This window comes from Ictidomys tridecemlineatus, chromosome 9 (assembly GCF_052094955.1).
Source record: "Ictidomys tridecemlineatus isolate mIctTri1 chromosome 9, mIctTri1.hap1, whole genome shotgun sequence".
Classification (NCBI taxonomy): Eukaryota; Metazoa; Chordata; class Mammalia; order Rodentia; family Sciuridae; genus Ictidomys; species Ictidomys tridecemlineatus.
Window position 1 is genome coordinate 101,246,268 of NC_135485.1, and position 26,367 is coordinate 101,272,634.

The 26,367-nt window shown below is 33.4% G+C and overlaps 1 protein-coding gene across 1 annotated transcript in view; it reads right to left on the reverse strand.

The window, feature by feature from the left end:
- Nucleotides 1-26,367, reverse strand: part of Bank1 (B cell scaffold protein with ankyrin repeats 1) — a 286,896-nt gene that overhangs the window by 259,788 nt on the left and 741 nt on the right. The window lies entirely within an intron of this gene.

The following is a 26,367-nucleotide window of genomic DNA, read 5'->3' on the forward strand; positions in this document are numbered from 1 at the left end:
AAAGGAAAAAGTAGCAGGAAACTCTTTCAAGTTGACAAAAACTTGGGAAATACATATGGCTTGGTTTGAAGAAAAGAAGGCTGAGCTAGGGATCTACATTGAACAGAAGAAGAAGAAAGAGTGGGAAAAAATGTGCTTATTTCACTTCAGAGTGGAGTACACAAACTGGGTTACAAAATAAGAAAAAAAAATATTTAGGAAACATGACCCTATAAATTTTATTCTTCCATATAATGATTTTGTTATTTTTGTGTGTGTGGCTTATATACAGGCAAATTAGATTTGAACTCCTGTGTCCCACTTTTCCTTTGTGAGTAATTGGATCTGTATAATAAGCTTTCGGCCACATTGGTGATCAACAAAGTATACTAAAAATTTGCTACAGTTATAATTGAGGCTGCAAAGGGATCAAAGTTTTATAGGTTTTATATAGTTATAGGAAAATTCATCTTGGAAAGGCTTTGTCCTGTGGCAAAGCACTTTCCACAAACACAGAGTTCATTTCAAGAAGAACATGTAATTACAGAAAGGTTAAGGCTGTAGTTGTAGATAATCTGAAGACAGATTATTGATATTATCCTCGAGCAGGCAGGTCTGTTATTAGACTACATTTACATAATTGGATTGGTTTGTCAAATGTATATATTTCTAAAAATTTTTTAAATGTATACACTAAAAGTGAATTTTACTTAGTTGTATTATTCAATATTCTTGACTACATAAAGCAATAGTCTGATGAAAATCAATACAATTTTTAATATTTGCAAAAAAGCATGTCCAGAGCTCCAACAGCAACTTCCTAACACCATATCCAAAGAATAAAATAAATCTTTAAACTCTCTTAATGTTTAAATACCCATATTTCCTAACTCCATAAATGCCTTAAGTCAGAATTTGATACAAACTACCATATCCGTCAGTAGTAATTTCAGTACCTCTCTAATCTGAAAATTGAATCTTCTTTAAATGACTTAGTAGATATTAATTAGTATAATTGAAAATCAAGATTATTTCCTGAAGAAATCACAACTGACATTGTCATCAATGATAAATGCAGGCTTTAGTATTTATACCTCAAAATGAAGTATGTGAAGATCCTAGGGGACATAATTTCAATAAATTTTTTGTAGTATATCAGTAGTAGATTCCACTTCTCAAATTTTTATATTTCAAATTTTATCATTTCAGTATAAAACATATACTAGGAGCCAAGATCAAAAGAAGCTTGTAATCAGCATCCCAATTCTTAGTTATAGTGCTTCATGAAATTTCCACAGCACACAAGGACATATGTTCTTGACAGCTCTTGACCTGTGGTCCAAGGCCTTTCATACAAAGAGGGTATAACTGTCTGTGAGATTTCATATTACAAACTTTACTTTCTCACAAATATAAGCCATATTAGCCAATATCAACTTATTCAGCAATTAAGGCAACATTTGATTTTCCCTCTCTGCCTTGTTTCTTTTTTTTGTTATTTCTTAATATTCAAACATTGAAGAAGGTTCTTTTTTGCTCCATCCTCTCTCCTACCCTCAACACAATTCCCTAAGTTATTCCTACTAAAAAATGTTTAATACTTGATTACAAAACTGTTCCACATTGCAAGTAACGTACACTGAAATTCCCCTCAATAGTAATAATATGGAAATTACTTGCACAATTATATTACATTGTGTTTTTATACTACTCATGATATTATAGTTTTTTAAAAAAAGTAATTTCATTCAAAAGTATAATTTTAAACTTAAGAAGACACAAACTAGAAAGTTTGAGAAAACTGCCCAGGACCATACCAATATTAGACCATAAAACTGAACTTCAATCTACACCTATTGCCAAACGACTGTTTGAGTATCAAACTATACTGCAAACAATATTATTGACAAGATGAAATAAATCTGCATTTCCTTCCTTAGGGTTCCCAATGAATAACAGTATGTGAAAATTTGTTCAGATTAAAAAAGAGTAACTTCAGTTCCTCTGACAAATCTAATTTTGTTGTCCTAGTTCTGAGCAAGAGAAATCTGTGTTCACCTTCTCTTGTGTCTTTAGTCTTCTTCAGTCCCCAGTGGAACCTCTTTTTTCCAAATCACAAGATGGTAGCAGTGGCAGAAAAACTGAGAGGCTGAATAATCATTACTTGAGGGCAAGGATTAAAATAGTTTGTTTTTCCTTTCTGAATTCCTTTCATGAACTTTAGGAAGATCTAACTGTGTAAATGGATTCTGTGTTACTAAAGTATACAAATCAAGGACATGGTGAATACATTCCATGTCCTTTAACTCCCAGAGCATCTTACAATTTACACTGGCAAGAATTTGATTATTTATATGACAGTAATATCTTCCTGGAGTTATTTTACATGCAGAATTATGTATGACACCATCTAATGAATATAGAACTGATTAAAAACATACCATTAGCAAAACCCTAGGCAGAAATTTCACTCAAAATTTGCATTCAATTATGGAGAATATGGTATATGTATATTGGAAATAATTATGTACTAGAAAATATGTACATATTATAAAAAAAGAATACAATAATTGTCTACTCATCAGATATAAGCAAAACCAGTAAAAGAGCATCACCCTGACATCTAAAATGTTGGTAGCCATTCTTGACCTTAAGGGAAATAGCAGATCTTCTGTCACCTATGGAAGCTCTCCAAGGCTTCCTGGAGACTCTGCTCACCATGAACAAGACTTCTGGTGAGAGTTCAAAAGACAGCAAGTGATCAAAACATTAGATAACTCTAAAACATTCCTCAACTTTGGAACACTTGATAAGAACTACATTGTTCCCTTATGAACTCCCTTTACAAAATGTGGGCAAGGGTGCGAATACCATGCTGTTTTTGTTACTATTGCTCTGTAGTATAGTTTAAGGTCTGGTATAGTGATGCCACCTGCTACAACTCTTCTTCCTAAGGAATGCTTTTGATATTCTGGATCTCTTATTTTTCCAGGTGAATTCCATTACCCTAAGTACATGTATGAAAGACACAGATGGTGTGACTCTACTTTGTTTTCAACCAGACATGAAAAATTGTGCTCTATATGTGTACTATGAATTGAAATGCATTCTTCTACCTAGAAGACCCAAAAGGGTCTACAAAAAAACTACTAGAACTAATAAATGAATTCAGCAAAGTGGCAGGATATAAAATCAACACGCATAAATCTAAGGCATTTCTGAATATCAGCGACAAAACTTCTGACACGGAAATGAGGAAAAACACTCCATTCACAATATCCTCAAAAAAAAAAATAAAATACTTGGGAATCAACCTAACAAAAGAGGTGAAAGATTTATACAATGAAAACTACCGAACCCTAAAGAGAGAAGAAGAAGAAGATCTTAGAAGAAGGAAAAATATACCCTGTTCATGGATAGGCAGAACTAACATCATCAAAATGTCGATATTACCAAAAGTTCTCTATAGGTTTAATGCAATGCCAATCAAAATCCCAATGGCATTGCTTGTAGAAATAGATAAAGCAATCATGAAATTCATATGGAAAAATAAAAGACCCAGAATAGCAAAAGCAATTCTAAGCAGGAAGTGTGAATCAGGCGGTATAGCGAAACCAGACTTCAAACTATATTACAGAGCAATAGTGACAAAAACAGCATGGTACTGGTACCAAAACAGGCAGGTGGACCAATGGTACAGAATAGAGGATACAGAGACTAATCCACAAAGTTACCACTATCTTATATTTGATAAAGGGGCTAAAAGTATGCAATGGAGTAAGGATAACATCTTCAACAAATGGTGTTGGGAAAACTGGAAATCCATATGCAACAAAATGAAACTGAATCCCCTCCTCTCACCATGCACAAAAGTTAACTCAAAGTGGATCAAGGACCTTGATATCAAATCAGAGACTCTGTGTCTGATAGAAGAAAAAGTTGGCTCTGATCTACGTATTGTGGGGTTGGGCTCCAAATTCCTTAATAGGACACCCATAGCACAAGAGTTAATAGCAAGAATCAACAAATGAGACTTACTTAAACTAAAAAATTTTTTCACAGCAAGAGAAACAATAAGAGAGGTAAATAGGGAGCCTACATCATGGGAACAAATTTTTACTTCTCACACTTCAGATAGAGCCCTAATATCTAGAGTATACAAAGAACTCAAAAAATTAGACAATAAGACAACAAATATCCCAATCAACAAATGGGCCAAGGACCTAAACAGACACTTCTCAGAGGAGGACATACAATCAATCAACAAGTACATGAAAAGATGCTCACCATCTCTAGCAGTCAGAGAAATGCAAATCAAAACCACCCTAAGATACCATCCCACTCCAGTAAGATTGGCAGCCATTATGAAGTCAAACAACAACAAGTGCTGGAGAGGATGTGGGGAAAAGAGTATTCTTGTACATTGCTGGTAGGACTGCAAATTGGTTCGGCCAATTTGGAAAGCAGTATGGAGATTCCTGGGAAAGCTGGGAATGGAACCACCATTTGACCCAGCTATTGTCCTTCTCGGTCTATTCCCTGAAGACCTTAAAAGAGCGTACTACAGGGATACTGCCACATTGATATTCACAGCAGCACAATTCACATTAGCTAGACTGTGGAACCAACCCAGATGCCCTTCAATGGATGAATGGATTAAAAAAATGTGGCATCTATACACCATGGAGTATTACACAGCACTAAAAAATGACAAAATCATGGAATTTGCAGGGAAATGGATGGCACTAGAGCAGATTATGCTTAGTGAAGCTAGCCAATCCCTAAAAAACAAATACTAAATGTCTTCTTTGATATAATGAGAGCAACTAAGAATAGAGCAGAGAGGAACAGCAGGAAGAAAAGATTAACATTAAACAGAGACATGAGGTGGGAGGGAAAGGGAGAGAAAAGGGGAATTGCATGGAAATGGAGAGAGACCCTCATTGTTATACAAAATTACATATAAGAGGTTGTGAGGGGAATTGGAAAATAAACAAGGAAAGAAATGAATTACAGTAGATGGGGTAGAAAGAGAAGATGGGAGGGGAGGGGAGGGGGGATAGTAGAGGATAGGAAAGGGCAGAATACAACAGTTACTAATATGGCATTATGTAAAAATGTGGATATGATTCTGCAATCTGTATTTGGGGTAAAAATGGGAGTTCATAACTCACTTGAAGCTAATGCATGAAATATGATATGTCAAGAGCTTTGTAAGGTTTTGAACAACCAATAAAAAAATGCATTCTTCTGTCCTATATAACAAATTAGAATAAATAAATAAATAAATATGGTCAAGGGCCTCTCTGAGTCAGAAGCACCTTTTGAAGATTGATAGAATCTGAATATTCCAGAATGAGGGCCCAGGAAAGAATCATCATGCAACTAAGCACTCCAGTGACCCTTAAGTTCACACAAGTTTGAGAAGCACTGTAGGGTTTTTGTTTTTTAATACTAACAGTGTTTCTAGATCAATAGTTGATGATTTCAGCCAAGGTTCTTAATTTCTGAAACTTTATTGCTATATATGAATATATAAAGAAAATTAAGATTTTTGTCTTTTGTATGAGGAAAAAATATACAGCTTATATTATTTAATGAATTGAATGCTTGTATGTGATTTATATAATTCACTAAAACCATTAACTTGTTCAAATTTTTTTTATGAAATGAGGGACAAATTACCCACTTATAAACAAAGGATACAATGTTTGAAATTATGTACCTAAAATATGGATTGTAATTCTGAAAGGAATATTGTATTTATGATGGTTATCCACAATTATTAAAAGTAATATAGATGGTGATTTGGTGAAGATTTTATAATCTAATCAAGTTGTGATTAATACTATTTTTAAATATTCCATTTCATATTAACTTTTACAAAGATTGTCATTTTATGATTACCTTCCAACACTCCAAGTAGATGTCTTATTAGTAATTACAACAGCACAGAACAGTTAAAATTCCTAAGTAAAAAAATTAATGTTCACATCTTGGGGCTGATATTTTGTACAAGATTGAGTACTAAACTTTTCTTTTTTCTTTTTTTTTTTAAAGAGAGAGAGAATTTTTTAATATTTATTTTTTAGTTTTCAGGGACACAACATCTTTGTTTGTATGTGGAGCTGAGGATCGAACCCGGGCCGCACGCATGCCAGGCGAGTGCACTACCGCTTGAGCCACATCCTAAGCTCAGTACTAAACTTTTCTGAGCAGAAATAGCGAAGCATTGAAGATTCCTGATGGGCTTGTTTTCATTAATATTTGACACTTGGAAGTATATAATAAGACCTATGCAAATTTTTGTGAATTTCCAGACAAAGAAATAAGATTTTAGAATATGAAGCACCAGGAAAAGATACTACGATTATCTATGTTTCCTTTTGAAATGAGCAGGACACTGTCCATCATGAACTGAAGTGCTACACTATTATATAAGTTTTAAAGATAAAGCTATGCCAAGAATATATAAAAAATAAATGTTTGAAATTTAATCTGAAATAATTTTAGTAATTCACTTTATTTATTGAATAGGAATTTTAATTATTACACTTAAAAACAATATAGAAAAACAGCTTTCCAAATGCAATATAATTTTTTTCCTAATTTTTTTTTATTTAAAAATAAAATTTACCACTTGAACCTATATTTACGTAGTTAAATATATTCAGAAATCCTTAATACTTTCAGACAGTCATATTTAACCAAATAACCTTCCTTTCTACCTTTCTATAACTCTCATTCTCACTACTCTAACATTTTATAGTTCTCAGCCATCACTTGGATTTTCAGATCATGTATTTTGAAATTCCACAGGAGAATTTACCACAATCACCCATAAGTATTATAATGTTGATACAAATACCTTTATCAGTTCCATTCATTTATTTAATAATCTTTTAATGATTATTATAAAAAACTATCATGCAGACTTTAAGGGATTAAAAAGATTATGAAGCATAATTCCTGCCCTGAAAGGGACTTACATATTATAAAAAGGAAATGGATTAGTATAAACCGATTTACCACAGGTAGATTATTTTAATATCTCAGCAAGATCTATGGCTGAGGAATCTTCTCATCTATATTTATCGTAGGGTCAGTGTAAAAATATTGTCTTGGAAATTAACTATTAATAAAATCTTGTATATCATAAAATGCAGAAATAAATAATTTACAAATCAAAAATATCTAAATTTTTTAAAAGGTCACTGTTCGACAAATGTTCTTGTGTTTTTACAGTTTGATATTTAAAAACTGAAAATGTATCATGAATTAATATATAAACTATAATGAAATTGTATGACTATAAAAACAGTATGAGCTCTTTTATGTAAATACATACAAACTCATAGAATTCAACACAAATATTATCAATATTTATTTCTGGACAGGGCACTCTGTTGTATTATAATTTATTCTTAGGATATTGTCTATTCTTTAAATGTTCTACAATGCAACATACTTTCTTTCTATAAGAAAATAACTTTAAAAAATGAGCTTTATGATTCCATGCTTGATAAATCAGCTCTACTCCAACCAAAATTTTATCATTAGGAGAAAATAGTATCAAAATAGTTTCCTATCAGGGTTAAAAATGGTTCATGTCCTCAGATATTAAAACAAAGTGGGACCATAAAATGTTACTACTGACCTTTTGGAATAATTGGAATAATACTTTTAAATCTAAATCAGTTCTCTCTCTCAGAATATATTTGTCTTTGAGGGGTTGGTATGGAATAGGACTTTATTTAATGGAAGCAGACAGCATCTAGCACTAAAACAATTCTGGAACAATGATGAGTTCATCATTTAAAAGCCCTTTAGCATTGGTTAAGTGACTTCTTACACTCAGAGGTTCAGTTTCCTTACCTGAAAAATAATTGTAGATACTGATACCTAATTTCTAGTGATACAATATGAAATCCACATGCCTGGTTTAGTTAAGGCACCCAACAGTCATTGATAGCAACAAAAGGGATGATGGTGAAAATAATAATGATAATAATAATAATAATAATAATAATAATAATAGAGGCTAACAAAACAGTAAGCCCTAACATGTGCCAGTGACTGTTATGGTGTTTCTCAGAATTAGTGTGTTTTACCCTTGTATTAACCCTCTATTCTTCTTCTTAGTTCATTTTGCACTCCTTACAAACAAGGAAGTGAAAAACATATATTCCTTACTGAAGTTCACATTTGTACTCGTGAGAATTGTAATAGCAGCAGTAGCCAGTAGCAGTATCAAAGAGGATAATTAAACCTACAAAACCATTGATTGCAACTACATAACAATAGAAATTTTCTTTTTTGTTTGGCTACTAAAACTACATGGATTCCAGGATGATGTTTCAATAATGAATGAGTATTTATCTTGTTAAAGATGATGACCTAAGGATAACATTGATATGTTCTTCATATTTTATAAAAGCTTATTTTTTTTCATGGGTATATTGGGTTCTTTAGCTAGACTGATGTGGGAACACCTGTTGGCTAGGGCGCTATCTGTAGTGTTAACCCTACCCTCCCTTTCCTGAGCCACATGTGTTTAATTGCTTATTACTGCTGTAAACATTACTAGAAATACTATGGGCTTTAAAGCAACATAAGCCAGGCACCGTGGTGCAGATCTGTAATCCCAGTGACTCAGGAGACTGAAACAGGAGGATCACAAGTTCAAAGCCAGGCTCAGCAACTAAGCAACAACTTAAGGAACTTAGTAAGAGCCCATCTCAAAATAAAAATAAAAAGGACATGGGATGTGGCTCAGTGGTTAAGCACCCCTAGGTTCAATCTTCAATACCAATAATAATGATAGTAATAATAAAGCAACATAAGTCTATTATCTTAACATTTCTGGACACTGGTAACAAGGGTCACACTAGGCTAAAATAGAAATATTGGCAGGGTTCATTTTGGAGGCTATAGGGAGCAATCTGTTTAATTGCATTCTTCAATTTTTAGAAGGTATGGAAGTCCATGATTTATGGCCCCATTCCTCCACATTCAAGCCAGAAATACTGGCCCAAGTCTCTCTCATCATGCCACTTCTCTGCTTTTCCATCTTCTGCTTCCCTCTAAGGACTCTGAAATAATACTAATATAGACAATTCATGAAAATCTCCCATCAGCTACTTAGCAATTTCTGTGTGTGTGTTTTACTTGTTCTAATTAATTATACGTAGAATGCATTTTTACATATCATACATACATGGAGAATAATTTCTCATTTTTCTGGTTGTATATGATGTAGAATCACACCACTCAAGTCATATATGTACATATGGTAATCATGTCTGACTCTATCCCCATACCCCCTGCCCTCCCTTCACTCCTCTCTGCCCAATCCAAAGTACCTCTATTTTTCCCTAGCATCTCCCTTATTGTAAATTAGCATCTGAATATCAGAGAAAACATTCAGGCTTTGGCTTTCTGGGATTGACTTATTTTGCTTAGTATGATATTCTCTAGCACCATCCATTTACTGGCAAATGCCATAACTTCATTCTTCTTTAAGGCTGAGTAATATTCCATTGTATATACACCACATTTTCTTTATCCATTTACCTGTTGTGAATTGAGCTGCTATAAACATTGATGTGGCTGCATTATTGTAGTATTCTGATTTTAATTCCTTTGGGTATAAACTGAGGTGTGGGATAGCTAGGTCAAATGGTGGTTCCATTCCACATTTTACTGCTTTCCATATGGTTGCACCAATTTGCCATACCACCAGCAGTGTATGAGTGTGCCTTTTCCCCCACATGAGTGTACCTTTTCCCCCACATCCTTGCCAACATTTATTGTTGCCTATCTTCTTGATGCTTGCCATTCTGACTGGAGTGAGATGAAGTCTTAGTTTTGATTTGCATTTCTCTAGCTAATTAGCAATCAATCCCATCCAGAACCTTAATTTCCCTTTGTCATCTAACCTGACACATTCATGGGTTCAGGAATTAGGATACAGAAGTTTCTGAAGAATTCTGTTGACCACAACATCTGAACACTTCTTCTCTCTTCATCCTGAAGCCCTCTGATGTAAAACAGACAGATGTGCATGGCATTTTCTGTTTCGATTCACACTGTGTTCTTGGGATCAACCTAATTAAATAGCTTAAATAATCATTGCTTAGATTTTCTATCAAGTCAAAGACAACGATGCATCAAAAGAATTTTCTAAGTCAATTAATGAGGGTTTGAAAATTCCTCTGAGGATGCGAAACATTATGCATGGGTAAGTTAGTAGCATTAAATTCTTAACTTTTTATTACTAACATTTTAGAGTATATTTTAGTCACATCTACATTACAGCTTTCATACTTTTTAAATATCTTATTGGAGTCATTAAAGACACAGTGTTTCTAGCATCATATTTTAGATATTTCACTTCCTGTTTCTTCATTCACCTCCATGAACCTTGAAATAGCAAGATTTTCTTTTTTTCTATGATGGTTTGGAAACTGTGCTTGTTCTAGTAAAGAATGCACAAGTAACAAAATAGTCTTTTATGCTGTACCTTTTTCTAATAAAACAATTCCTATTGTATTTATTATAAAAAAATAGAAATGAACACGTGGACAGAATAACTTCCTGGTATGGGTATATATATACATTTATGCTTGAACGAAATGAGTTTATTTCAGAGAGACATGCAGGGGTTACTGGGACAGGTTTTGGATTCAGTCTGTCCTGGATTCAAAAATCCAGCTGCATTATTCGTTAGTTACATGGCCTGAAAGGAATAATTCTCTTCTCTGTACCCACATTCTTTACTTATAACACATGGATAACATCTCCAGTGAAATTGGCTGCTGTGAGAATTAAGGGTGATAAAAGTTTGGAGAGCATTAGCCATTGTGACTGACATCTGTATGTACTAAGTGAAAGTTCATTCAACCTGGGGAAACTGAAATCCACATTTTCTAGCGGATGGGGTGCAAATTCTTGGAGACACAGCAATAGGGAGTCAAGGAGATAGAAAGTCAGTCCCCTTAGAATACCTCTCCATCAAAGACACTGTTGGAGCTCTTGCAACTCCATGAACTTCAGCACCACCAAAGGAGAGTAAGCTAATATGCTTGGAGCCCATCCATAGTCATAATTTTTTTCAACACAATTTTACTTTCAATTTGTATATCTGTATGGTCACCTTCCATTTATGGCATGTGGTAACCGTTTCTCACTTATGGTAGTGATACAAAATATTTCTTTAAAATACATTTAAGGTAAAAAAAAAATCAGTCAAAAAATTTTTTTAAACAATAGGCAAAAGAGTAAAAAAAAAAAAAAAATCAGGGAAGGTCTTATGAGAATGACCGAAACTTCCAAAGCACATCTCAGGGGACTCTATTTATAGTGCTTTCTGAAAATGAGTGGTGACTTTCTGGAAGAGAGGTTATGCATTAGGACTCTCCCCCAGTTAGACACTCAGCTGTTGCCTTCCCTTGCTAATTATTTCTTATGACTCCACTATTCACACCTCTGCGAGTTTAGGGTTTTTGAGTCATCTGAGGTTAAGGGCAAGACAAAATAAAATAGGATTGCTAAGCTTGTCCCATTCCTAGTTCACTTAAATAAGGTACATGAAGGCTACACCCACTTTTTGTGGTGTAGCCTTGAACCCAGTACAGGAGAAGAATAAATATTTGAAGAATAAATGAATGCAGCATGAGTACCCTTGTATTAACTGAATCACTAACATGAATCAAGTATGCTCACAAGTAATGAATGTGATCCTGGGTGTACACAATGCCTGCTAGGCATCAGCAGGGTTGCCCAGCTTGAAGAATGTTAAGGTCAGTTGGTGACAGAGTCAAAATTTGATTTTGTGTTTAACTGATTTTGAATCGAGAGTCACAAAAATTTATTTCCATACTATTAAAACATATTCAGTCTTTCTTTTGTCATACTTTCATACAGAAGATGACCTATTCTTCAATTGAATGAATCATTATGAATTTTGCATTTTTGAATGACACTTTACCAAAAAGCCACACAAATTATGTAGAAAATACATAAATATCAAATATATTTAAGCTACAAAGTGAATAAATAAAACTATGGAATAGAAGCATAGAAAAATTAAAACCAAAAACAAAAAACCTCTATTACTTATGCTTTTTGTCATTACATATTTCAATTATTTCATGTTTTATCCTAGAAAAAACAAAAATATATTAATCTTTTAGATACACATAGAGGTTTTTAGTTTAATTTGCTTTTAGACTCTAATCATCATTTTCATCTTTATTTACCCTGGAAGATGTCCCAACTTGGTACACATTCTAATTTATATTAAAAGTTTGTAGATATCCTAGTAAAAACAACAGACTTCTTTGTTATCTGATTAAAAGTTAATATCAATAAATGCTTTTAACTTATCTTTGTGGAAAAGACTCCATGAGTTCTTAAGGTTTTTTTTCATAATCAAAATGAGCTTTTCTGCCATCTAAACACATTAAAAAAGACTAGCAAAACTAGGATTTTAATCCAAAAGTAGACATAAGAACTTTGTATGTCCAGAAACGCAGCATTCAACCTACTCCAGAAGTGAGACATTCGGAAATGGCTGTAACTATCCAGTTTCATAAACATGATTAGCTACCCTAATGTCACTCTGTGGTAGCTCATCAGCCAGTATCTATCAATGTACTTTTCTCTATTGAATTGATGTCAGGGTTTAACCCTTCCATTTAAGAGCATCCAATCTATTTGCATAATAAGAGACATTGTCATATTAAGGTTGTTTCTACATGTTAAACTATTCACCCTACAAAATGTAAAACTTACTGTCTAAGTTACTTGCATTTATATATTTGTTATTGTTTTCAGTAGAAAAATATTCCAACGAAAATTTGTTTAACAGTCTTAACAGACTCTTAACAGTCCATTTGTTTGTTTCATGTATGTGTTTTACTGACAAACATTTCTAACAGTCACTCTAGTCAAATTATCCTAAATTTTGGAATGTTCTAATGAATAAAATATCAATAATTAAACAATAAAATGTCACATAACTTATGTGATTGTTGACATACCAGCAGGTTCACATAGTCTAATAGAAAAACTCCTACAAAGTCATTTGATCAGTTCAGATGCATATGCTACTTAAATATCAACCACATAAACATACACACCCCAAATATTCTTATACTTAGAATTCATCACACACACGCTTTACTAGTTGCATTTCACACATGTTATTTCTTTAATAGGTAGTGACCTTGGGATTTTCCTCATGTCTTCTTTAGGCCACCCCACAGTCATCGTACCTAAAGAGTTGGAAACAATCAGAAATGAACTAGAGACTAGGGCATGCAGCCTATTCAGCCTAACAATGACATTTCCCATACTCTATCACCCCTCCAGTTTCTATTCTTACTTCCTTCTGTCTCACCCAATCAAAACAGGGCCATCAAGAACAGACCAGCACTTTATTTATTTATATTATTTTATGCACAGCACTAAGGAAAGCACAGCTAAAAGGGGTGCTACCAATCTTTGACTAAAAGAACCATCCTCCAAAGAACCGACTATCATTTAATAGGGATGACCATTCAGTGAAAAAGAAATTATTTCTCTGCCAGTGTTGAAGGAACAATGCATCCATGATTAAGTGTGCTGTGAAACAATGTGTTAGAGGAAATTGCTGATGCATGGTTAGTTGCAGAATTTTTTAGATCACCTGAATATCCTAATATGCCTATTCAAAAACTTATTACACCACAGAAAACTTTTTCTAAGGAACAGGTATGCCACATAATACAGTTTGGAGAACAGAGTACTAAAGAAATAAAGCCCTCCCAGAAGCACAAGTTCAAGTTCTTTGGATATTGACCATAAGGTAAGAAAAGCAGGGGTCTCCCTTGTCTCACATGGAGACTCACCTACTCACCTGGCAACAGCAATTACAAAGCCCCAAATCTGTTGCACATTTTACTGGATCTTTTTGCTGATGAAAACACACAAGGTATAGAGAGATCTGGTAACAAAGTTATCAAAAGTACTACAACTACTAAGGGATGCATCTATTTTTTGTTTGTTTTAATTAGTTGTACATTACAGTAGAATGCATTTGTGTACTTTGATATATCATATATAGATGGGATATAATTTCTCATTTTTCTGAGTATATATGTTGTAGAATCGTATTGGTCATGCAGTCACATATATACATACAATAATAATGTGTGTTCATTTTACTATATTTCCTATCCCCACATCCCCTCTCTTTCCCTCCCATCTCCTACCCCTACCTAATCTAAGGTAACACTATTCTTCCCTAGTGCACCGCCCCACCAATAATTGTGAATTAGCATCTGGATATTAGAGAAAACATTCAGCCTTTGGTTTTGTGGAATTGGCTTATTTCTCTCAGGATGATATTCTTCAACTTCAACCATTTACTGGCATCTATTTTATGCACCAGATTAGATTCTGAGGATCATAAGGTAATAAAATACTACAAATAAACACAACAAACATTTTAATGACTTCTATATTCTCCAAGGAAAAGTAGAAAAACAATATATTTTAATTGGTAACTTCTCTGTAGACTGGTCCTCATAAAAGACATAGAAAAGCTGTTCCTTTTTTCTTTTCATAATTAGAATTCTTCCTAATTGCACATGTTACTTAAAACTAGAAAGTTCCTGGAGGGAACCATACTATTCTGTTGGCCTTCAAAGTTCTAGGTGGGGTATTTTATGCCCTATAGATTTATACCCTAGTATAAATTCAGGCATCATTTAAACAGTTTTGAATATATCAGCAGAGCTTTACCTGTTCAACTTTATCAAATATTACTTTAACCTGTATGATGATATTAGAAATGCCTTTGTCACAAAGTTCACTAAGAGACTCTGAGTCAACTCTACTAGTGTCCAGTCCCTTTGTATGTGATGTCATTTGTTTTGTTATAGGGGGGAAAATATGATACAGCTATGGATTGTATTGCCTTCAAAAATAAAGAAATGGAAAAAATCCACAGTCTTATTTAAAAATTATTTTTAAACCGAATTATATTATCAAAATGAGAAACTTTCTTTAAACATTAACTATTTTCCCTGAAGGCAATTCATAATTTCACATATAATACCTTATAATTTGTTTTTATAGCAGATCATAGGTTCAATTTGTAGCCAAGATACATATGTTTGAAAAATTATGGTGTTCCACATAGTGATGAGAAAATTAATCAGGAGAATATGAAAGAATATTTATGTGAAGATCTCAGTCCAAATATTTACATATACATGACACAGAAGTGCAAATAATGAGCTATGTAAACACAGTTCTTCTAATAAACAGGAGAGTTGAATACCACCTCACGGTTAAGGTAGTAATATTTACTGTTTCTAAGTACCTGCTATGTGTTCTCCAGACAATTTACATACATGATTACATTGTATCAACAATGGACCTATAAAGTATGTGGTAACCATTTCAGATATAAATAAGTCAAATTTTAGAACAGGTAAGTAATTTTCTCAAAGTCATACAAGTCACAGATCCCATATAAGAATCTAGATATCAGTATAACTAGCCCACAAATGTGAATACAAGTTGGGGCTTTAGATACCTTTTAAAATTAAGTTAGTTATCTTAAAAAAAAAAAACCATAGTAAGGCAGGGGGAAACTAGGAGATTAATTTGACTAGTCTGGAATACAAAGGATAATCTTGAAATAATTGACACTGCAATTCTATATACCTATCCAAAGATACGTTTTTAAGATTCCTCCAAAAAAGGCACCAGATTTTTTTTTAGTGCCTTATACAATTTATATTAACTAATAAAAATTAGGTATTTTCCCTCTCATGGTTTCAAAACAGAGAAAATTTCCAGTGAATGATAAAATGGGATGAATTTTTGGATAAACTATAACATTAAAAAGACATTTTAAATATAGAAAGCAATATCTTGTTACATTTGTTCACAGAACCACATTGGAAAAGTTCAACCTTCGTGTGATTGCAACATGAGTAAGTGGAAAGTCACCAACTCTCATTTGATTTAAATAAACCAAGTTACTATATTATTTCTTCTGAGACTTATCACCTTTTATAGACATAATTTTCTGCCCAAATTAATTCAATATAAGATTTACTGGCATATCAAAATTAATTCTCCCCAAATTAAAATAAACATATGCAATGAAATAAAATACATCTTCTTTCTTTCTTTTTTTTTTTTTTTTGTACAATAGGAGCAGCTGAGGAGCCAGACATTCCTGGGGACTTGACACCACTATGTTCCTGGTGTCAACTGTTGGTTCCCTTGCTTCCTGTTGGTGATTTAATTAGATCCCCTAGTGGGTTAGTTAGCAAAATAGTTCCTGGGTAGCCCAGCAAAGAGATTGTTCCCAAATCCTTTACATCAACCATATAAAAACCTAATTCTATATATTAAATTTATTTCTGCTTAAAATCAATCACTGCTTTCTATTAAATGTCTCTAAAGCATGCGTTATACATCTCAATTGTTTCATTGGAGGGATCAGATAAAATAATCTTTTGTACATAAGTGGAAGAATAGAGGAATAAATGGTAGCCAAGACAATTATGAAAGACTGCTTGAAAGAACTTCCCTTAGCAGATACTGGCTGGCTTAGGAATAAGCAAATACCCTAGGAAAACATCAAAAGAATAGAAAATCCAGGATATATTAAACATTCCTGCATATCAAAGGTAGTATTTTAAATCATTGGGAAGAATGTGGTTCACTTAATAAATGCTGATTTTTTAACTAACTTCCTTTATTTAAAAAAAATTAAGTTGGATTCCTGTTTCATGCTATGTACATAAGAAATTCTAGGCACATTAGCTATTTAACTAAAAAAATTAAAATCTCAAGGAAGAAAACTACATGTGTAACACAGGGGTTACAAACTCCTTTAGTAAAGACAAGAAATAGAAACTATGAAAAAAAAAGAATAAGCATATTTAACACAATGAGTGTTTAAAAATGTTCAATAGCAAGAAATATGACAATCAAAGTCATTTATGATAAATTAAGAAAAATATTTATAGTACATAAGATAATGTAATTATTCAACATGTTATCTTACAAATGTTTAGGACAAAATCATAATTTAAATATGATTAAATGATATGAATATATAATTCACAAAAGATCAAACCAAATAACAAAAAAACATAACAATACTCAGTTTCATGAGGAAAATACTAATTAAAATAATAGTGAAACATCATTTGAAAATACCTGATTGGAATTTTTTAATTTATTCATTTATTTAATCTAATCGGTTATATGTGATAGGAGAATACTCTTCAATTCATTGAACACACATGGAGCGTAATTTTTTGTTTCTCTGGTTGTACAGATAGTAGAGTCATACCATTTGTGCAATCATACATGTACTAGGGTAATGATGTCCATCTCATTCCACTATATTTTCTATCCCCCTTTGGCCAACCCTGATTGGAATTATGAATGGACCAGTAGTTTTTTCTAAACTGCTGGAGTAATTGTTAATTTTGCTAGCATTTTTATGAGAATAATCTGATAATATATATTCAATAATGCATCATTAGAGAGGAGAAAATTTCTAATCTATTTCACTAGAATATTTTTCTGAAATATCTATATATTAAATATATAGATATCTAACAGAAATATAATTCAAATAATAAATGCAAACAAAATGTGTAATTTTACATTTCTAGCAACCATACTGCAACACTAACCTATTTAAAATCAATTTAATTATGCTTATGTATTATAATCCAACAAAGTTAATAGGATAATATTTCAACATGCTATCACTGTATATATTATTGGGAGATTTTGCATTCTATTTTTTGTTTAGAGGTTTTGCCCATCAGCAGATAGAAAACATGTATAATCATAGGAAATGTCTGCTTTCTACATCCTTAATATGGAATATGATTTGAGCTCACAATCCTTTATTGTTAAATTTTTATTTAAACAATTACTATGTAATAACAATTGCCTAAATTTGTAATATAACCTACTTGAATGTAGTTTTATTTGGCAATACTCAGTCTCTTGTATTCAGACAGTTGTATAGATTTATTTATGGTTGGAGTTTTTTTTTTTTTTTTTTTTTTTTTTTGGTGAGAGAGGCTACAAGGGATTGAACTCAGGGGCACTCGACCACTGAGCCACATCCCCAGCCCTATTTTGTATTTTACTTACAGACAGGGTCTCACTGAGTTGTTTAGTGCCTCCCTATAGATGAGGATGGCTTTGAATTGGAGATTCTCCTTTCTTTGCCTCCCAAGCCGCTGCGATTTACAGACATGGTGAGCATGATTGGAGTTGTAATTAAGTGATTATGATGGAAAAAGAGATAGATCAGGGAGTCAAAGTATATGTAGGGGTGGGATTGTAAAGATACACGGATTCCAACTTGATAAAAAAGAAGGGAGGATCTATAGCATGTAAAGCTAAGTAATAATTTTACACGGTGACAATTCAATATTTTCACAAAAGAAATATCAGTTATTTAGTTTTCATTAAGATCCATACCTCTCCCCCTGTTTAAGAGAGAGAGAGAGAGAAGAGAAAAGGAAGAAGAAGAGTTCCAGGAACATAGAAGAAAAAAATAGAAGAGGAGAGAGAAAAATGCAATAGAAATATGTTAACACACCAGAAAAAAACACACATAAAATGGATTCTTAATGGAGTTTATGGAAGTCTTCTCTGAAAGTTTTCATAAGGGGAAAAAAATCCCCTTTCCTATGATCTCATAAACTTTTGAGTACAATTAAATTACAGTAGTACTACTGATGTTGAAAATAAAAATGAAAAAAATTTGTCAAAGCCAGTTTTCCTCCATCTGCTTCTGTGACAGCTACGTGACCAAATGTGTCTACAGCATGTACACGTCCTCCTCTATCTTGACTCTTTGTTTTATTCTCATCTGGCTAATCCCCTCTGCAGAGCTACTTACTTCTCTCCCTAAGGTCATCTCCAAATTTCAGGATGCCAAATCTACTGACAAAGCTTCAGTCCTCAATTTGCTTGACCTTCTTCTGCCCAGTTTACAACGTTTACCTTCCTGAAACATCTATTTCTGAATTCTTGCTCTCATACTGGTGTTTTCCTTCATTTTAACCTGTATTAGTCATACCGTGAAACTAACACTTAAATGCTTACTCCCCAGGCACAGTGGTACATGACTGTTATCCCAGTAGCTGGAGAGGCTGAGGCATGGGAATCTGGAGTTCAAAGCCAGCCTCAGCAATTTAGCCAGACCCTAAGCAACTTTGCTAGACTCTGTCTCTAAATAAGATATAAAAAGATCTGAGGCCAGGTGCAGTGGCACACACCTGTAATCCCAGCTATTCAGAAGGCTGAGTCAGGAGAATCATGAGTTCAAAGCCAGCCTCGGCAACCATAAGGCACTAAGCAACTCAGTGAGACCCTGTCTCTAAGTAAAATACAAAATAGGGCTGGGGATGTGACTCAGTGGTCCAGTGCCCCTGAGTTCAATCCCTGATACCAAAGGAGGGGAAAAAAAAGAGGTCTGGGGACCTGGCTCAGAGGTTAAGAACCCCATATAATAAATAAATAAAAATTAAAAAATTAAAGTTTATTTTCTGCAGGTCTCTATCCTGAGTCATCTTTTCTTTCTACTGTAAATTCTCTCTGAATTATTCAGTTGCAGTTTCAAATGCTATATTTCCCCCAATGTTGTATCTATAGCCTAAATTGCCTTTCTGATAGCCCAAGCCCTCACATCAAACCCCTTACTTGACATCTCAACCGAAATACTTCTCAGGCTCCTCAAATGTAACTTCTGAAATTGAAATCTTGATCTTTTTTCATGACCTCCCAGTTCCTTCCTGATCTGTCAGTCCTTTCCACTGGAATGAATGACAACTGCACCATCCTTCTGCTTTTCTGTGCCATAAGCATAATAGTTCCTCTTCCCATCTCTTTCCTCCCCAGGTCTCAGATCTACTGTGTCACAAAAGTTATGTAGGTAATAGGTTTTAATAAGTCATCCACTTCTTGCTCTCTTTGGTCAGTAAACTTCTAATTGATTACCATCTTCCACTGCAGCACTCTTCATTATGATAATAGTAGCTGATGTGCTCTTCTAAGAACAAAAAGCTAATCAAGGCCTCCCTCTGCTTAAAACTCAAGATCTACCCATTATACAGAGGAAACTTTCAACACAGGTCTATGCAATTTAGCTTTTTTCTGCAAATATTCCCCTCATCGTTGTAACACTGTGAGTTTAAATTTGTCATATTATAACGTCAGTTTTGTCACTCTGAGCCTCATTTCTTTACCCCCTTCAATGGTCATACCTGAACTTATTAATTTATTTATATCTCTACAGTTTAGCAAAAATCAAACTGAATTCTGATTTGTTTTCTAAGGTGATCACAAATCCCTTTATTAAAATATTGTTACTTAATAAGGATACTATACTTTCTATTACAGAAAAAAAATTGCTGGTAAAGGTCTAAATCTCTGAAGTAAAATACTTAAATCACTTCAGACTGATATTAACCCACTGGCATTGTATGTAAAGTCTTCATAATGGCCTTTCAGTGATGCCATTTTTCTTCACATGCCAAGAGGAATGAGATAATTTCTAGAAAATTATGTTACATTTATATCTCCTCTTCTTCTTTTGCTATGATAAATGTCCCAACCATTCATTCACTCCATATACTGAAATTTAAACAGACTTTAAAAATTTGCCATCAGGACATAATACATTTTTCAAACAAACAAAACCAGCCTGTTAAAAATGGAAAATGTTATACTATTGTTATAACTTTATAACTGCACAATTCAGAACTCTAAGCATCTGGTGACTCACAATATCAACCTTTACATGGATGTATACCTTGTCAACTCTAGGCACTTAAGTTTCAAGGCTTAAAAATAACTGTATGGACTTTCTTCAAACTCCAGTAATAAAGCCAGGAAACTCCAAATATTCTTAGCTGGAGAATCACTGGACTGACTTACACTGTATCCTTAGTGCACTAAAGGAAAAAAACTTAATTTTCAGATTGCTTAATTTTTAGTGGAAGATACATGGAGGACATCATTTTATCAAAGACAACAACTTTCTAAAAAGAAGACACCAGTGGGAAGAGAATTGTCCGTTTTTGATAAATAAAGGTATTCTAGCTCTAATACTCCTCCCACCCCTTCCTACAATTGAAGGTAGTTTCATGGCCAAAAAAAAAACCCAAGTGCATCTGGGTCATACATAGTCTGGCATAAGAACATCAAAAATTCCCTATTCTCTCCTTCTTTCAGACCTCCTCAATCCTTCCATCACAGCTTCTAATTATAACCACCTTTCATATAAGGCAACTGGCTGTCAGATCAAATGTTGATCTTTTACCAACAACAATCTTATTACCCTTTTCTTCGTCGTCTTTTTAAAATATGCACCTTTATTGCAGTAAAAATGACATATAATCACTAGCAAATATTGAAAGCGTACAATTTGCTAAGCGTTGACAGATGTATGTCTGTGAAGCCATCACCATAATGAGGCTAATAAATATTTATCACCACTAAATTTCCTTGTGTCCTTTGATATTCCCTTACCCTCTTCTTTTAAAAGAAAGATGAGCTTCATTGAGGCCAAGGAATCTACAGAAGAACAACTACACATCATTGGCCATAAAGCAGTCAGTGGGCTGGTTGTCTCTGAATCAAGCATCTATTCTTGGCCTCCAAGTCGATTTCTGGGAATCTGAATGATTTAACATTCTTTATGGGTGTGGAATGACAGGACGTGGTAAAGGAACAATTTCTAAGTTACAGATAAATGCCCAGAATATAAAAGTTCTAAGCATGTATTGAAAAACGGTAAGAGAATTAAGGAAATATCTCATTAAATTAAAACCAAAGTAAATGTTTGCCTTAATTTTACCTCACTTTTTCCATAGTTACCTAATAATGCATTTATCTCCTAAGATTATAAACTGTATTTAAGTCCAAATAAAATGAATAAAACTTGGAGATTCTTCAGACATTAACAAGACATATTTTATAGTTGTCACTCCTGTGATTTTGCAGAATTAAAACCTTTGTGTTTCTTCATTGTGTCATAAAAAAAAACATGGTGACTTAGAAGTTTCAACTTCAACAGTCTGAAAACTTTCATAGGTGAAAGAACACAATAAATTATTAAATATTTTCATATAATTATACTGAAAAATGTATTTCTTTTTTTAATATATATTTTTTGGTTGTAATTAGACACAATACCTTTATTTTAATATTGTGCTGAGGATTGAACCCAGGGCTTCACACATGCTATGCTATCACTCTATCACCTGAGCCCCCAGAAAAATGAATTTTTTATACTGAATAGGAACTACTCTTCTGATGTTCACCCTTATCAAGGTAACATGATGTTCATTCACATAAAGTAAAAACACAATAAATAATCACTATTAAAAGGAGGTCAGAATTTCAAGTGGCCTTGACAAACTATTTTGTTCCTCTGAATAAAGACACAATCTATGGCTAAAAAGGAATGGGAATATTGATTTTGACCTCTGTTCTCAGGGTCTGTTAGATCAAAAGAAAAAGAAGTTGGTGGAGAAGGAGGAAGAGGAACAGGAGGAAGAAAAGAAAGAGGAGAAACAGAGGGGAGAAGGGAAACATGGAGGAAAATGAGAAGGAATAAAGTAAAAGGAATTTTAAGCCAGGAACTGTTCTTGTTATTTTGTGATATGTTCTTATAATCTACAGCACATATACAAATGAGGCGATGGAAATTGCTAACATGGAGAAGTGGCAGAGAAGCTTAAAAGAAAGGAAAATATGACATACTACATAATAAAACATAACTTATTTTAATAAAATTGATACAAAGAAAATTTTATAAATGACTACAAGTCACTGAAGAATTACTTATAATGATTACAAAGGGAAACTATCTTTCTGAATTACTCCAGTGCAGAAAACTTGGAAATGACAAAGTTAATTTCTAAAAAGCTCATTATTTTCCTCTAAGTGACAAACAAACCCAGGAGGGAAATAATTCCACACAATATCTGATATTTTTCACCACCTGGGCTCTCTCAATGTCTGCAGTAAAACTTGTATTCCATTCTTACTATTTAATAGAGACAGAATTATAAGGCAAATAATAGCAATTCTAAATAATAACCTCTGTAAATGCTTGCCCTTCCTAATCCTATTTCATATTTGTCACCAAAATCACTGTAAGATATTTTATAAATTGTGAAAAAAGGTAATAAAATAGTAACTGTAACATAAGTCATTGGGTAAAAGCCATTATTATTATTACTATTATTATTATTATTATTATAGGAATTGAACCCAGGGGTACTTTACCACTGAAATGTATCCCCAGCTCCTTTTATTCTTTTATTCTGAGACAGGATCTCATTAAATTTCTGATAGTCTTGCTAAATTTCTGAGTCTGTTCTTGAACTTGCAAGCCTCCTGTGTCAGCCTGCCAAGTCACTGGGATTACAGGTGTGTGCCACCAAGGCCAGCTTTAACAGCCATTAAATCTTTAAAAACGTGATTTCTATTTGACAGGAATAATGCTCCTTACTTTAGAGTGCAATATATTTTTTTAATCCAGTGGTAAATATCTTGGTAAAATAGGTTCTTCATATCATACTATGAAGTATCCTATAATTTTTGTTTATTATTATTTATTTTTTTCACAAATATTTATATATTATCTAAATTGAGTTACACTAATACTCTTTGACATGGGAAAATAGATCCTGACCTCATTTTGTCCTATTAAATTCCTGTTTTATTCTTTCCTGAAAATGCTCTTTAATTGAAGAAGCTTAAATCCTCCAATATTTAATTGTATCACTCTGTCATTAGTTTTTCTCATTGAGGATTGCTTTTCTTCTCTTCTCAGAACTGTACACATTCCCCCAAGGATATGACAGTGTCTTTACACAGGAAGTCACACCCCCTACACTGCTTTGATGTGGGAGCTTGATTGCTTCATTCATTAAGTTGTCTCGGCCAATATTAGGAAGTTTCTTGGTAAGAACATTACCTTTAATATGTAGTATGACACTATTGACCAATGACTTAAGAATTAAAATAATAATGTGTGTGAAGCAATGACTTTTTATGATGGCACCCTGAAAAAGGACTTCACCTATATTTTCTCTTTTAATCCTTAAAACAACTTGCAAATATATGATCACCCAGATTTTTGCTTTTTAATAAACAACAGGGATGGTGACAGATGTAGTTATTTACCTAAGATCATAGAGCAGATAAGCAGTGAAGCTGGACTTGGGCCAGGCTGGTCACATCTGGAGCCCACCATTAGCTGGGGCCAAATCACTGCGATATCTGCTCAGACCCATGCAGTAAAATTCCCTCTGCTAACTCAAGTTAACACCAGATATGCTGAGGTTTAAGCCTGAAATTTTTAGCAATTATATTTCTGAACTGTTCCATCTTATAGTGCAAATACTCTATAATCTCTCTCTATTTTTAAAATGTCAGCAGAAGTGACCTAATCAGAACCTTCTAGGCTAACCAAAGGAAAGAACATTTTTGCCAGCCACCAGAGGGTAAGTGGAGTACTTCCTCAGTAGGGCTAGTCTATGATCTTGGCTATCTTAGAAGATTGGAGTTAAAAACAAAAAGGCTCAAATCTTCAAGGACTTCAAGATAGAGAGGAGAGACCTAGACAAACCACATTCCTCAAAAGCTAGGTATAAACATCCAATACATGGTAAGACCGAATATATATTAGTTCTACTCCATGCTTTTTTGTTTTTAAAATGTCACCATTTATTTACCTTTTATCTGAGGCATCAAATAATAGCAATAAAAATATAAAAAGACTGGGGTAGGGAATAATCTGCACTTTACTAATAATACATTAACTCCTACACCTCATAAAGATAGCAGCTAAAATTAATGTTTAAAAAATCATTGGTTTTGCAATGAAACAGAGGAAGAGTCTCTCTTTTTAGTGGACAGTATCTAATTAAACATAAGCCAGGAAATACATTCTAATCAGAATTTTCATCCATTGTACCTCACCTTTAGTGTGTTTTAATATTGCCTGTTGCATCTTTGCAGTACAAATTGATAGAGCTCTCTGATGGCAGTTCACACAGATGTGGTCACTAGGAGTCAGCCACTTACTGCTCTAAATATGGTTTCAAAGGCATGAAACCATGTTTCCCACTTTACACTTTCATTACTGCTCTTGTGATGAGATAAAAGGTAAAGTTTTAAGTTGTTACTCCTTGTGGGAAAATTCTATCTGGGTCTCAGTTTTATTTTCTCTAAAATGAGGTCAGTGGACTAAATGACCCCTGGTTGCCACATGAGACTTAAGTCTACACTGAGAAGAGAGAAAGAGTTCTCACAGAAGAACTCTCCCTTAAAAGGGGAGGGGGAATTATTAGGAACTAGTTGTCTTAGAAGACTGCACATTTAAATAAGGTAGGTATTGGTTAGTGTCAAAAGGCTACTGATTACAAGAAAAGTGTCATTCCCCCTAACCAAATAAGGAAGTAACTGAAACAAGTGATAAATATCAATTGAGAAGGAACAAAGGAGATGGGGAAAAGGAAGAAGAATAATCAGTAGAATATAAAAGTTCTCAAGCTATTCTAAATAGCAAGTGTCTAGAAGGGTTACTTGAGTATCAGGTGAAATGAAAGCCCTTTTCTAGAAAAACTGCTCAATTTAGAACAAATTGTGCCATCTTCTAATTGACCAAATTGTTAAACTGAAATTACAAAAGAGGTAACCTACTCAGGGTTCAAAAGAGTGGTCCGTTTATTTATAGAGGCTAAGCAAAGCTTGCTCTACTGAAGTTCATGTTAACCACAATACTCAAGAACATCAATATCCAGTGTTTAAAATATTAAAATTTTCAGGTTTCATGGGCTCTAATTCCTTTTGTGTCATTTTTTCATTGCCACAAATATATTTTCCATTTTAATTGAAAAGCAAACTTTCAAATGTATTAAAATATACAGTAGCAAAAAGAAGAAGCAGTTAAAGCCAAAGTTACATTACTTAAAAATGTGAGTAAATGATAAGGAATTTAATCCTGCTCAACAAATTAACAGAATTTCATTCAGAGGCTGCATTTCTCACTCTGAACATCTCCAATAATATTAATACCCTCGTGCATTTTTTTTTAGTCTTTCGATATTGAGCACTTTTTATAATCAATGAACACTTTTGCAAAAGCATTAGAAAATATTTCAGAAACAAATACAATTGCTGAACATCCATTTGAAAATGTAAATCCATTTATATAATCAACCAAATTGACTGTCTTTTACCCAGTTAGCAGCCCGCACAGTGGTGGTAGAAGTTCTATGTACAAAAACCTGAGAGCCAAGCCACAGGGCATCTTAGCAATTTACC